The 10,991-nt window shown below is 44.6% G+C and overlaps 1 pseudogene; it reads left to right on the top strand.

Moving 5' to 3' along the window:
• On the top strand, nt 8,206-9,777 carry Gm7736 (predicted gene 7736; annotated as a pseudogene).

Raw genomic sequence — 10,991 nt, forward strand, 5'->3', positions numbered from 1 at the left:
GCCTATAGGGAGGCATACCTTTAACTGTAATGCAGGAGGTACTAGGAACCAGCATTTTATTGATGGGCCCTGGTTAACATGTAGCTCTGCTAAAGCAAGCATTCATCATCCACCTGACACTGACAGCAATGAGAGTGTAGCTTAAGTTTTGTTTCATAGATTTGATCTGCTGCCCAACGTATCTTAAAAACTAGATCCTTAAGGATATAGCAAATAGAGTAGTGGATTCTAACACCATTGTGTACTTCAGAGTGAGCAAGTCATCAATGGCCTGCTGACTGATTCCTATATGAATGCTCTATATTGAGCTAAGAGCCTAGATCCTCCTCAACTTTAGATAATGGGTATCACTAAGTTGTCCAAGCTGGCCTTGAACTCATTCTGTAGACCAGGCTAGCCTTGAACTTGTGACTACTCCCCACGTGCTTCTTGAATATCTAGTTTTACAGGCCTATTTCTATAGGCCTAGCAAGCTTGCTTCCTTCTTTCCTCCCTTCCTTCCTTCCTTCCTTCCTTCCTTCCTTCCTTCCTTCCTCCCTCCCTCCCTCAATCCTCTCTCTCCTTTCTTTCTTTCTTCCTTCCTTCCTTCCTTCCTTTCTTTCTTTCTTTCTTTCTTTCTTTCTTTCTTTCTTTCTTTCTTTCTTTCTTTCTTTCTTTCTTTCTCTTTCTTTCTTTCTTTCTTTCTTTCTTCCTTCCTTCCTTTCTTTCTTTCTTTCTTTCTTTCTTTCTCTCTGTCTCTCTCTCCCCATTTTCTTTTCTTTTCATTTCTTTTCTTTCTTTCCTCCCTTTCTTTCTTCCTTCCTTCATTCCCTGTCAATCTTCCTTCCTTCCATCCTTTATCCTTCCTTTCTTTTTAGATTTATTTATTTATTTATTTAATGTATAAGAGCGCTCTACCTGCATGTATACCTGTGTCCCAGAAGTGGCCATCAGATCAGATTATAGGTTGTTTGCCATGATGTGGTGGTTTGAATTGAACTCAGGACCTCTGGAAGAGCAGCCAGGGTCTTAACCACTGTCCATCCCCATCTTAACTTTCTGTCCATCCCCAGCCTACTTTCTTAAACTCAGCATCCTTGGATAATATGAGAGCTGTCTGTCAGCTGAGTACATTTAGCTTACCTTGAGCACAGAGCAGTTGCCTTTTGCCAGATGAACCTGGGATTCTTCTGACTGGTGCTGTCCTTGGCCAGGCCTGTCCCCAGTGCCATGGAGTTTGCGGGGCTCATTCATAGAGGCATGCAGCTCAGAGAACAACACCCCACCCTGGTGTCCAAGAACTCTGCAGGTCTCACTTGAATATCAATGCTACTGTGACCCCAGCTTTCTCCTCAGGCAGTAAGGAAGGTAAGCTCACACCTGTGCCAGGACAGTTCCTGTATAGTAGTCCATTCCTGGAGGACCAAAGTGAGCAATGCAGTGAGCATTGATGGTCTACAGCGCACATCAAGGAGGCCCTTGTGATACCAGGATTTGGATGGGTTGAGGGAGGGAAGGAAGCCAGAAAGGATGGTGGACTTACATTTTGATAGGACACAGATGCATCCTAAATGAAACACAAGATCTAGTTGCCAGTTGTCCAGGATATAACACATCCATGAAGCCAACACCCACATTGGAAATGCCAGTGACATCCAGGGAAGGAGGTTAGATGTTAGCCACCTAAGTCATGCAGAACTCGACCATATGAGACTCACTCCAGGACGTAAACACAGGCAGTTCATGGCCTCACATGCTATGCTGGACAGCTGCTACCCTGGACCTCCATATTGTACTGCAGAAGTGCAGAACCCTGGACACAGCAGGTCCCAAGGCAGGCTAGTTCTCATGCTCATGAAAAGGCAGTATAGATCTTTATAATCTGTCTTGCCACGGTGACACTTCTGCAAGGGAAGAAAGTGGTAAAGGCACCAGAGTTTATTAACTAGCAACAGCCTGTTCCAGTTGTTCTCACTGTAGTCAGGGCTTGGGGAATGACTGCTTCATAGTACGTAGGGAGCCCCAGTTTATACTGTTATTTCAGATCCAGGTGAGGTAAACACATTTCTGTGTGCCTGAGGTAAGGTGGGATTTAAGGTAGTGGAGATTAAGCTGTTCCTATCATCCTTGTGAAGAGACTGGGTAGGGCCAGGCAAGAGAGAGACTTCAAGGTTAATGTTCTAGCCACACATTTCTTCCACCAGGTCACCTCTCTCAAGAGTCCATTCAAAATTTGAATTCATCAGTGGATCCAGGCACAGTCAACATTGTAAGATTGTGACCTGACATCATCATCTGCAAATTTCACTCAAGAACTGGACAATCAGGTCATTTTCAGGAAGTTTTTTTTGTTTTCTGGTTCCCATGTATAGCTATCCTTAACTCAATGTGCCCTGTGAGCTACCAGGTAGATATGACTGGAATAACTGATAAATTTATTACTCTTATGATCTAGGCTCTGGAAATACCCCACCCCCAATACAGGCCCAGAGGTGCTCTAGTTTCCTAGGCTGTTCTTCATCTATTCATGCCAATAGTCAGCCGTAGTTGTTGTACTGGCTGATCTTCACAAACAGGCAACTCCTTCTCCCCAGAGGACTACATGCACACCACATACCTATACCTGCACTTGTGATACAGAGCAGACTCTAGTCATTATGAACTGCTGGGTGAGCATGCATAGCATGGGACAGAAATCCTAATGTAGTAAGGCCAAGGACACTCCCACGTTCAGTACACATTGGCTGACCTCATTGTGATGTCCAGTGGCCACTGGCTAGAGAATGTTATTGTCCAGTATCACTGGATGACCTCATCTAGGTGTTCAGTAGCCAGGGGATGACTGTACCTTGATGTCCAGGGTTTGTTGCTTTCTTCTTTGTAGAAATATCCCTTTGCATTTCTCTCTCATTTTTGTCCCATCATCCCTGTAGACTGCTATATCAAGGGTGTATTTAGTGTTAACTGTTTTATCAACCCTTTTTGCTCGTCTGATGTGTGTGTGTTTGATTTTTACTTGCCTGGGTATACTTCTACTTGTATAATAAATATTAATGACCCTCCCTTTTGTTTGCTTTGGGATTCTATTCATGTCTTCAATATTCAAAATCATTCATGTTTTCTAGTATTTCTTGGTTTTACTGTTAAAAGTTAACCTGTTGTCCATCTGGTCTTATTGCAAGCAATGGCATAAGCTGAAACTGAATTAACATCTGTCACATGCTTCCCATATCTTTGGAATTATAAAGAAGAAAGAATAGGAATGATGTTTGATAGGGAAGAGGAGTAAGAAGGAGGAGAAAGAGCTTGCTTGAGAGGACATGACATAGGAGGGGAAGATGCCTGTTTGCTACTGTAGTGTATTTTTCCATAGTTTAGAAACAGAGCAGGGCATGCTACCCTGCTGAGGACACCCAGCAGGGCCATCCATGTCTTGAAACTGCATTTGTCCAGGAGTCCTCTTTAGGAAGATGCTTAGGAACTGTCAGCATATTTGTAGGTATGGAGTGCCTCCTGCTGGATACATGGACAGAAGGGCAGCAGAATAATTGCATCTATTTCTGTGCCAGCATTTTTACTGAGAGGAACTGTCACCACTATGGGCCATATACTTGTGCTGCAGGACCACACAGTGATCTTGGGCATCATGTAAGATATAAGATGGTGTCTTCTTCCAATTACTAAAACTTCTCCTGTGAACAGCAGCTCCTGTTCCTCTGCAGGCTCCAGAACTTTCCTTCTGCTTCCTTCTAGTATTTTGTGAGTTTATTTAAAAGTTAACCTGGTCCATCCCCGCAGCCTGCCAGTCCTTCTGGGCACACCCAGTTGCCTGGAATGTCCTGTTGTCTACCCAGACCTCCATTTCATGGACAATTCTCTGCCCACCTTCATCAGACCTGCTGCTCTGGAAATATACAGGTTCGATTTTCTCCCTACACCCTTTCCCTTGAGCAGGCGCCCAAGTCTTCTGAGACTAGGGTAATGTACAGACCTGATCCAGCTCCACTGTCCTCCCACCTCTCCATCTGCTTTTCCCTCCCTTTAAATCCCCTACTAGCCATGTCCCTGAGGCACACCCAACTTTTGGGAGACCTGCACTTCTCCTTAAGTTCCAATGACCTGTAAAAGTTTTCCCATGAGAGGAATACTGTACCAGGGAAGACATTTTAGCAATAAAGATAGAATTTACCTCAGAATAAAAGACTGGCAAAAACTTTCTTGGGAAAACAAACCTAAGCAGCCAGCTGGAGTAGCCATTCTAATATCTAATAAATAGACTTTCAACAAAATTGAATGAAAAGTCATGGGGAAGCATTCTTAATATTCACTAAAGGAAATATCTACCAAGTTGATGTCTCAATTCAGAACAATCTGGAATCTACTCACTCAGGGAATTATGCCCTGGACTAACAGCTGCAGCCAAGACTTCTGTATACAGGTACCCAGCCAAGAGACAGATACGAAAGGATTCAATGTTGAGAAGCAGACTGGAATGCTGGGGAGGTTAACCCACCAACAACCCCAAGCCCCTAGCAGGATGAGAATGGAGAAGGGAGAGCCGGTTCTCAGCCAGCCTCACTACCCATAGATAGACTTCTTCCAGGCCTTCCTTTTATGTCAAGGTAAAGAAAAGCCCATGAAGAAGGAGCAGGGAAAGAAACAATGCTCTGCCAACATGAGCCAAAGAGAAGTCCCCTTCCACCCTCCCATCTCAGACCATGAGCAGCCACACACCAGGCCTGTGCTTATCTCTAGAGGCCCATGGTCCAGGCAGATGAGCCCCCCTTTTTTGCCATACTCAGCTCAGCCACCCCCTGCAATGGCAAAGGGCTCCTGTATGCCATAGTATGTATGCCAGTCCTGAGACCCTGGGCCATAGGTGCTCTGCCTATGTAAGATCAGAGAGCCTGGAGTTAGCTAAATATCAATGTCCCTTGGCCTTAAGGGAGAAGCGAGTTTGGATTCCAGCCCTAGCCTAGTCTGTAATAAACAGTCCCCCTCAAATGCAGACAGCAAGGTCTACATGATGTTCACAGCTCTCCTGGCCTGAAACCGTCCTGTGATTGATACTACAAACCAGGAAGCAGGGACTTGAACTTGAGATCACTGACTCAGGCTAGGGAGGGCTCCAGGGCACCTGATCTCAACTGCAATGTCAGAAGCAGAGCCACAATGACCAGTGGTGGCAGGTTTTCTTTTCTGCTCTCACGCCTGGCAATGAAGTCCACATATGAGGATCTTTCCTTCCAGTCATACTGTCTGCAGATATTAGGTTCCTCAACAGTGGACTCAAAACTGCAGAAGATAGTTTTCAAAAGGAAAGAGCAACACAGTGAACTGCATACAGCACTCTGAAAAGCAGAGGCCCTTTAGAATTTTAGCCAATCAGTGCTCAGTGCTGAGGAGTAACACAGCCGCCTAGGTCCTGTGACCTGCCTGTCACAGTCTGTGGCTCTGAACTTATTTCTTTTGTGTCAGCACAGCCACTCTGTTCTTTCTGGTCCCAGGGAGCACAGAGCTTCTGGTCCTCACACATGCCTGCTCTGCCTTTGGACCTTAATGTCTCAAGTGAGTCCTACACTCAGTATGGATTTGTTTTTCTATACACCATGTCAACCCCTGTGCGGGAGAGGGTGTTTGCATGTGTATGCATACCCCCTTGTGTGATAGGTGTACATGCATATCCCTATGCTTATGTTCTGTCAGAGGCCATCTTCCAGATAGGTCTTTACACTTGCACATCCCTGTCTCCCATTCCCATCCCCACCCCCACCCCAGGGATGCTGAGCTTATGGACTTTGCTGTTGCACCCCACTTTGATGTGGGTTCTGGGGATTCAAATTCAAGTCCTCACCTTGGGAGGGAAGTGCTCTGCCTAAAAAGTGCAGCACTGTCTCAGGAGAACCTAGAGCCTTTCTGAGGAATTATGAGAACAGTATCTTCCCTGGTTGCTTGGTTTAGAAAGACAGCTTAGTCTTGAAAGTTAAACTGGAGCGTCAGCTTGAGGTCATTCACTCAGAATACAAAGAGAAGTTGACACACAGAGTCAACTTATAAGGGCTTTATAGAAGGGGAACAGCAAATGTTCTAACCAGATACCATGGACAGCAAAGCATCCTAGAGACCTTGCTTTCAAAGAGCCTAATGTCACACTCCATAGCCCAGCTAAGCCTGAGCCTTGCAGTCCTTCCAACCATGTCTTAACAGGTCCTATTATGACCTTGTGAGGAGGGATTGTGAGGCTCTCCAGGCAACAGATATTAAGCTGTGGCCAGGCCTGAATTTCTTTGAGTGCATTGAGAGGAGGTGTGGAGTGGTGCCCTCTGCGACTTTATTGTATCTAGTGAGCTGTGTGTGGTTGTATTGGTTTGTAAGTGTGCTGTGGAGATATGTACATATGACTGTGTGTAGGAGTGTGATTGTTTACAGATTTACTTGTGTGTGAGTGTGTTATACTAATTCCTGTGAGTGTGTCAGTGTATGTAGGAGTGTGTGAGTTTCCTGGTTTGTGTGTGTGTGTGTGTGTGCCTTTTCCTGGTGTATGTGTAGTGTGTGCTTACATGTTTACTTGTGTGTAAGTATGTGTGTACCTGTTCCTTTGTGATTGTGTGTAGTGCAGTTCTGATTTTGTGTAAGAGTTTGTATGCGTGTGTTCCTGTGTGTGTGTGTATAAGATCACTATTGTGTATTTGTGTGTGTGCTTTTGTGTGTGTGTTTGTGTGCTGTCGCACACGTGAGTGTGTTTCTGCTCCTGTGGCCATCACCCTTTCCCTCCCGCATCTGTGTTACCTGCACCTTGGTGCAAGAGAGTGTAGAGGCCAGTAGCCAGCCCGGCTGCTGTTTTTAAGGTAGGACATCAAACTTATTTTCAAGACAGGCTCACTCACTGGCCTGAAGCTGGCCAAGTCTCTGGCCTGGCTGACCAATGGCTCCCAGAGATTTGATATGCCAACCCCATAATCTCAGATTGAATGCCTATGTGGATGGCTGGCTGTTTATTTATTGATTGGTTGATTTTGGTTTGAGTTCAAGAGATAGCATTGGGCCCTGTATTTTCAAGGCCCTGACTGTTTGCTTCCTTAGTGTTGGTGTTTCGATTTTTATTTATTTGGATGGGTGCTTTTGTTTTATTGTGGTCGGTTTTACTTTCACCCATGGTATTTTCTTTTTTTGATCATTTACTTTTGCATTTTAGGCTGCTCTAGAATATCTCCATTTTCCATGTATTTTGGTTTCCTATTTTTACATTGTTCCTGATTCTCAACGTATTCACTACATGTTATCATTGGCTTATAATTTATACATATTTGCCCTTTGTGATACTTTGTTTTTTCCATCAGACAGTATTTGAGATGCCTGGGAATGAGCCCACGGGGACCGAGAGGTTCAGTGGGAGGACATCTAGTAGTTCCTGGAGCAGCTGCAGCATCCAGGACACATGGAACGACAGTGGAGGTGAGCCCAAGTACCAGGTACCAAAGAGCCTGACCTGGCCAATGCTAATCTGAATTCCGGGATGCAGGCTGGAATGGTCTCAAGGCTACACTGAAAGCCACTCAAGTGTCATTAACACTGTGTGGCCTCATTCTCAGAGTCTTGATCAGGAAAAAAGCAGCTGTGGCCTTGGCCACTCAAGTTGAGGCTATGACATTTTGGAATTGGTTTTAGGTTTAATATTCACTGATATTTACCTTTCTTATTGTTTATGGTTATTGAATTTTAATTTTCAATATTTTGCTCTTGGGAAGTATGGTTTTGTTGTGGACGATGAGGTCCTGAAATGAAATGGAATTTTCTCTGTAGTGCTGGGGGGTATGTATCTGTTTAGTCTTATACTAATTCTTTCTCCTCTCATTTATTTCATATGATTTCTTTTCAATCAACATCCACTTACAATATTGATCAGCTGTAGCCCTCCCAGACCCACTGTCTTATGATTATAGTTTCATCATCTATATTTAGTATATGTGTGCTCTTGGCTTTCTAGTTTGGGGTCAGTTTTTTGGTTGGATTTTACTTAAGATTTTTTGACTTTAGCTTTTCCCCCATATCTTTTTCATATTTTTTATATAGTTCTCTAACTTTTACTTACCTTTATTCCAAGCACTCTTTGTTTATTTTAGGTAGCACTTGAAGTAATTTTAGTTTCTATTTCCTTACATCGTTTTCCTTATTTTGATTTTAATTCTTCTTATGTTATTTTCAGGTACCACTAGTAGTGATTCAATGCCTGCACATATTGAAGAGGAGTTACCACCTCCCAGCCCTCGGCCGAGTAACCCTGAGGACGGAGAGTTGTACTCCCAATATAATGTTGTAAGAACTATCGGGCATGGGACTTATGCCAAGGTCTTTCTGGCCCAGCACTGGCTCACAGGCACACCGGTGGCCGTCAAAGTACTTGTAAAGAACAAGCCCTGGTTCCAGCCAGGCATGAAGGAGGCCAATTTAATGAAAAAGATCAAACACCCCAATATTGTCTCACTTCTCCAAGTGATTGAGACCAAAACAAGAGGATACCTCATCATGGAACTGGTTGAAGGCCAAGAACTTTATGAATACATCAAAAATTCTGGCCACATAGAGGAGGACGAAGCCCGACAAATATTTTTACAAATACTGTCGGCAGTGAGCTACTGCCACAGACATGGGATAGTGCATAGGGACCTAAAACCTGATAATATTATGATAGATAACAAGGGGAGCATCAAAATAATTGACTTTGGGCTTAGTACCCAATTCAAACCCGGAGATTTGTTGGATGAGCCCTGTGGTGCTTATGCTTTTCGTGCTCCTGAGTTATTCCTCTGGGAAAGATATGATGGAAGAAAAAGTGACCTATGGGCGTTAGGAGTGATATTGTACTACATGGTTGTTGGAAAGGTCCCATTCGACTCGGTCACCATACCTGAGCTGCAAAGGCAGATACTGGCAGGTGTATACCCTGCCCCCTGTGGGGTGTCCGACGAGCTGGAGGACCTGTTGAGCCTCCTAATGACAGTAAACCCCAAATATAGGCCGACAGTCACAGAAGTAATGAAGCATCCTTGGCTAAAAGGCCACTGGAAAGGATTAAAAAATATTCATGAGGAACCCTCCCCTGTCAGACCAGATCCTGACATTGTAGATGTGATGCAGTATATTGGGTTCCAAGCAAAAGATATTAGAGAATCACTCACTAAAGAAAAATTTAATGAAATGTCGGCTGCATATTATTTATTGGAAAGGCAGGCTCTCCAGAGGGAAGTCCGCTCAACCCAGGCTCCAACAGTGAGTCAAGTTAAGGCCCCATTCCCTTCCATAGATGCTGGTGCTGCTTCGTGTTTAAAAATTAAGAGGAGTGGAAGTGCTCCCAACCTTGGCAGATCGGTCTGGCCATCCTCCATTGGTCAGGTGCCAGCCTACGGCCAGAAGGTTAGGCAAAGAGCAGGCAGAAGATCCACTGGGCATGGCCTTGTCTTCCGGGCAAACCAGATGACACGCACACAGGACCAACACCACATACGTGCCATGAGTGTCCCCTGCATGCTTTCAACAAGCAGCATAAGTGAAGAGAGCGTCAGTGAGAAGAGAGAAGAGAATCTCTCCCACAGTGCCCTAGCAGAGGATAAGCCCATCCACAGCAGGGGTTGGCGCAGAGGCATCATGCGATGGACAAGGAGGGTGGGGAATGCCATCAGGACGCTGTGTTGCTGCATTCCATCAAGAAAAACACCTCGGCTGGGGCAGAGCAGAGTCTCTCCCCAGAAATGAGGCACAGAGAGAAATTCCAGAGACACAGCAGCAGGCAGGGCCCAGGTACCTTTGTGTTTGTCCTTCCCAGTTTGCTGTGTGTTGGTCCCTCCTCTGTCTCCAGTTTCTATTTTCCACACCCAATTCTTACCTTCTTACCTTCTCTAAGTAATTTACAATTCTTCCTCAACCCCAAGCCTTCTCCCTCTTCTGAATTTCTCCTCTTCCCAGCAGGGTCTCAATATGAATGATTTCTACCCCACTGAACACAGTTGTCTTTCTGACCTCATCTCTTCCCCTGGACTCCATGTTCCCGAAAGAAATTAGCTCCTACAGGGTGAGGACTAGAGGGCTATTGGTTCATGGACTCTCTCAGGCGATACTGGCCCTAGCAATTTGCCAATCAATGTCAAAAGCTGAAGAACAGATTGTTACATTTTTAAAATAACATCACACTGAGTAAGCTTCAGAACTAATAACAAGCAATGTCATTGAATAAGTATCAACAGAATAGTTTGCTGGTTATTGCCAATGGTCAGACTCCTGCATGCATGCATAGGTTTGTACACACTGATTGTTGTTTTGTTCCTAAGACCTAGTGATGTATACATTTTTATAGGAAACACTTCTAAGTGATTTCTCCTTGTAATTGTGAAGTAGAAAAAAAAAGACATTTAAAAATACTAAGGCTAGTCAAAGCCCCACACGGTATTCTAAGAATTCTACCTCAGTATTTCTTTTTCCTAGAATAAATTATTTTGTCTCTTTCACAGTGTCATCTGGGAACTTTTTCACATCCTGAGTATAAAGAGAAGGCTATTTGAAACACCCTGGAAAAAGACACAGTTGTAGAAGCTACAGTAGCACTGGTGGCAGCAGCAGCGGCAGCAGCGGCAGCGGCAGCAGCAGCAGCAGCAGCAGCAGCAGAGAAGCAGCAGCAGCAGCAGTTGCAGCAGCAAACCCCCTGGCTTCCCTGTCTATGTAAGTATTTCTGACAGACTATTTCTGGAACCAGATAGCACACTGAGAACCAATTCTAAACATGATTTCCATGAATATTAGCATTCATAGGAGACATATCAATATTCCTGAAGGGTCCATTCCTGGGAGAGTGAACTAGATGACAAAAGCAAGAGCATGGTATGTTCTTAATGAGGAACACCTTCTTCAAAGCTGTTGATGTAGCAGGTCTGAAGGAGCATTTTTGGGGAGTCAGGGTCTCATCCCCTTCTGACAGGGCACACAGTGCTCCTGGCCTCGCATCCTGCCTGAGCATGGTG

The sequence above is a fragment of the Mus musculus genome, chromosome 17 (genome assembly GCF_000001635.26).
Source record: "Mus musculus strain C57BL/6J chromosome 17, GRCm38.p6 C57BL/6J".
Taxonomy (NCBI): Eukaryota; Metazoa; Chordata; class Mammalia; order Rodentia; family Muridae; genus Mus; species Mus musculus.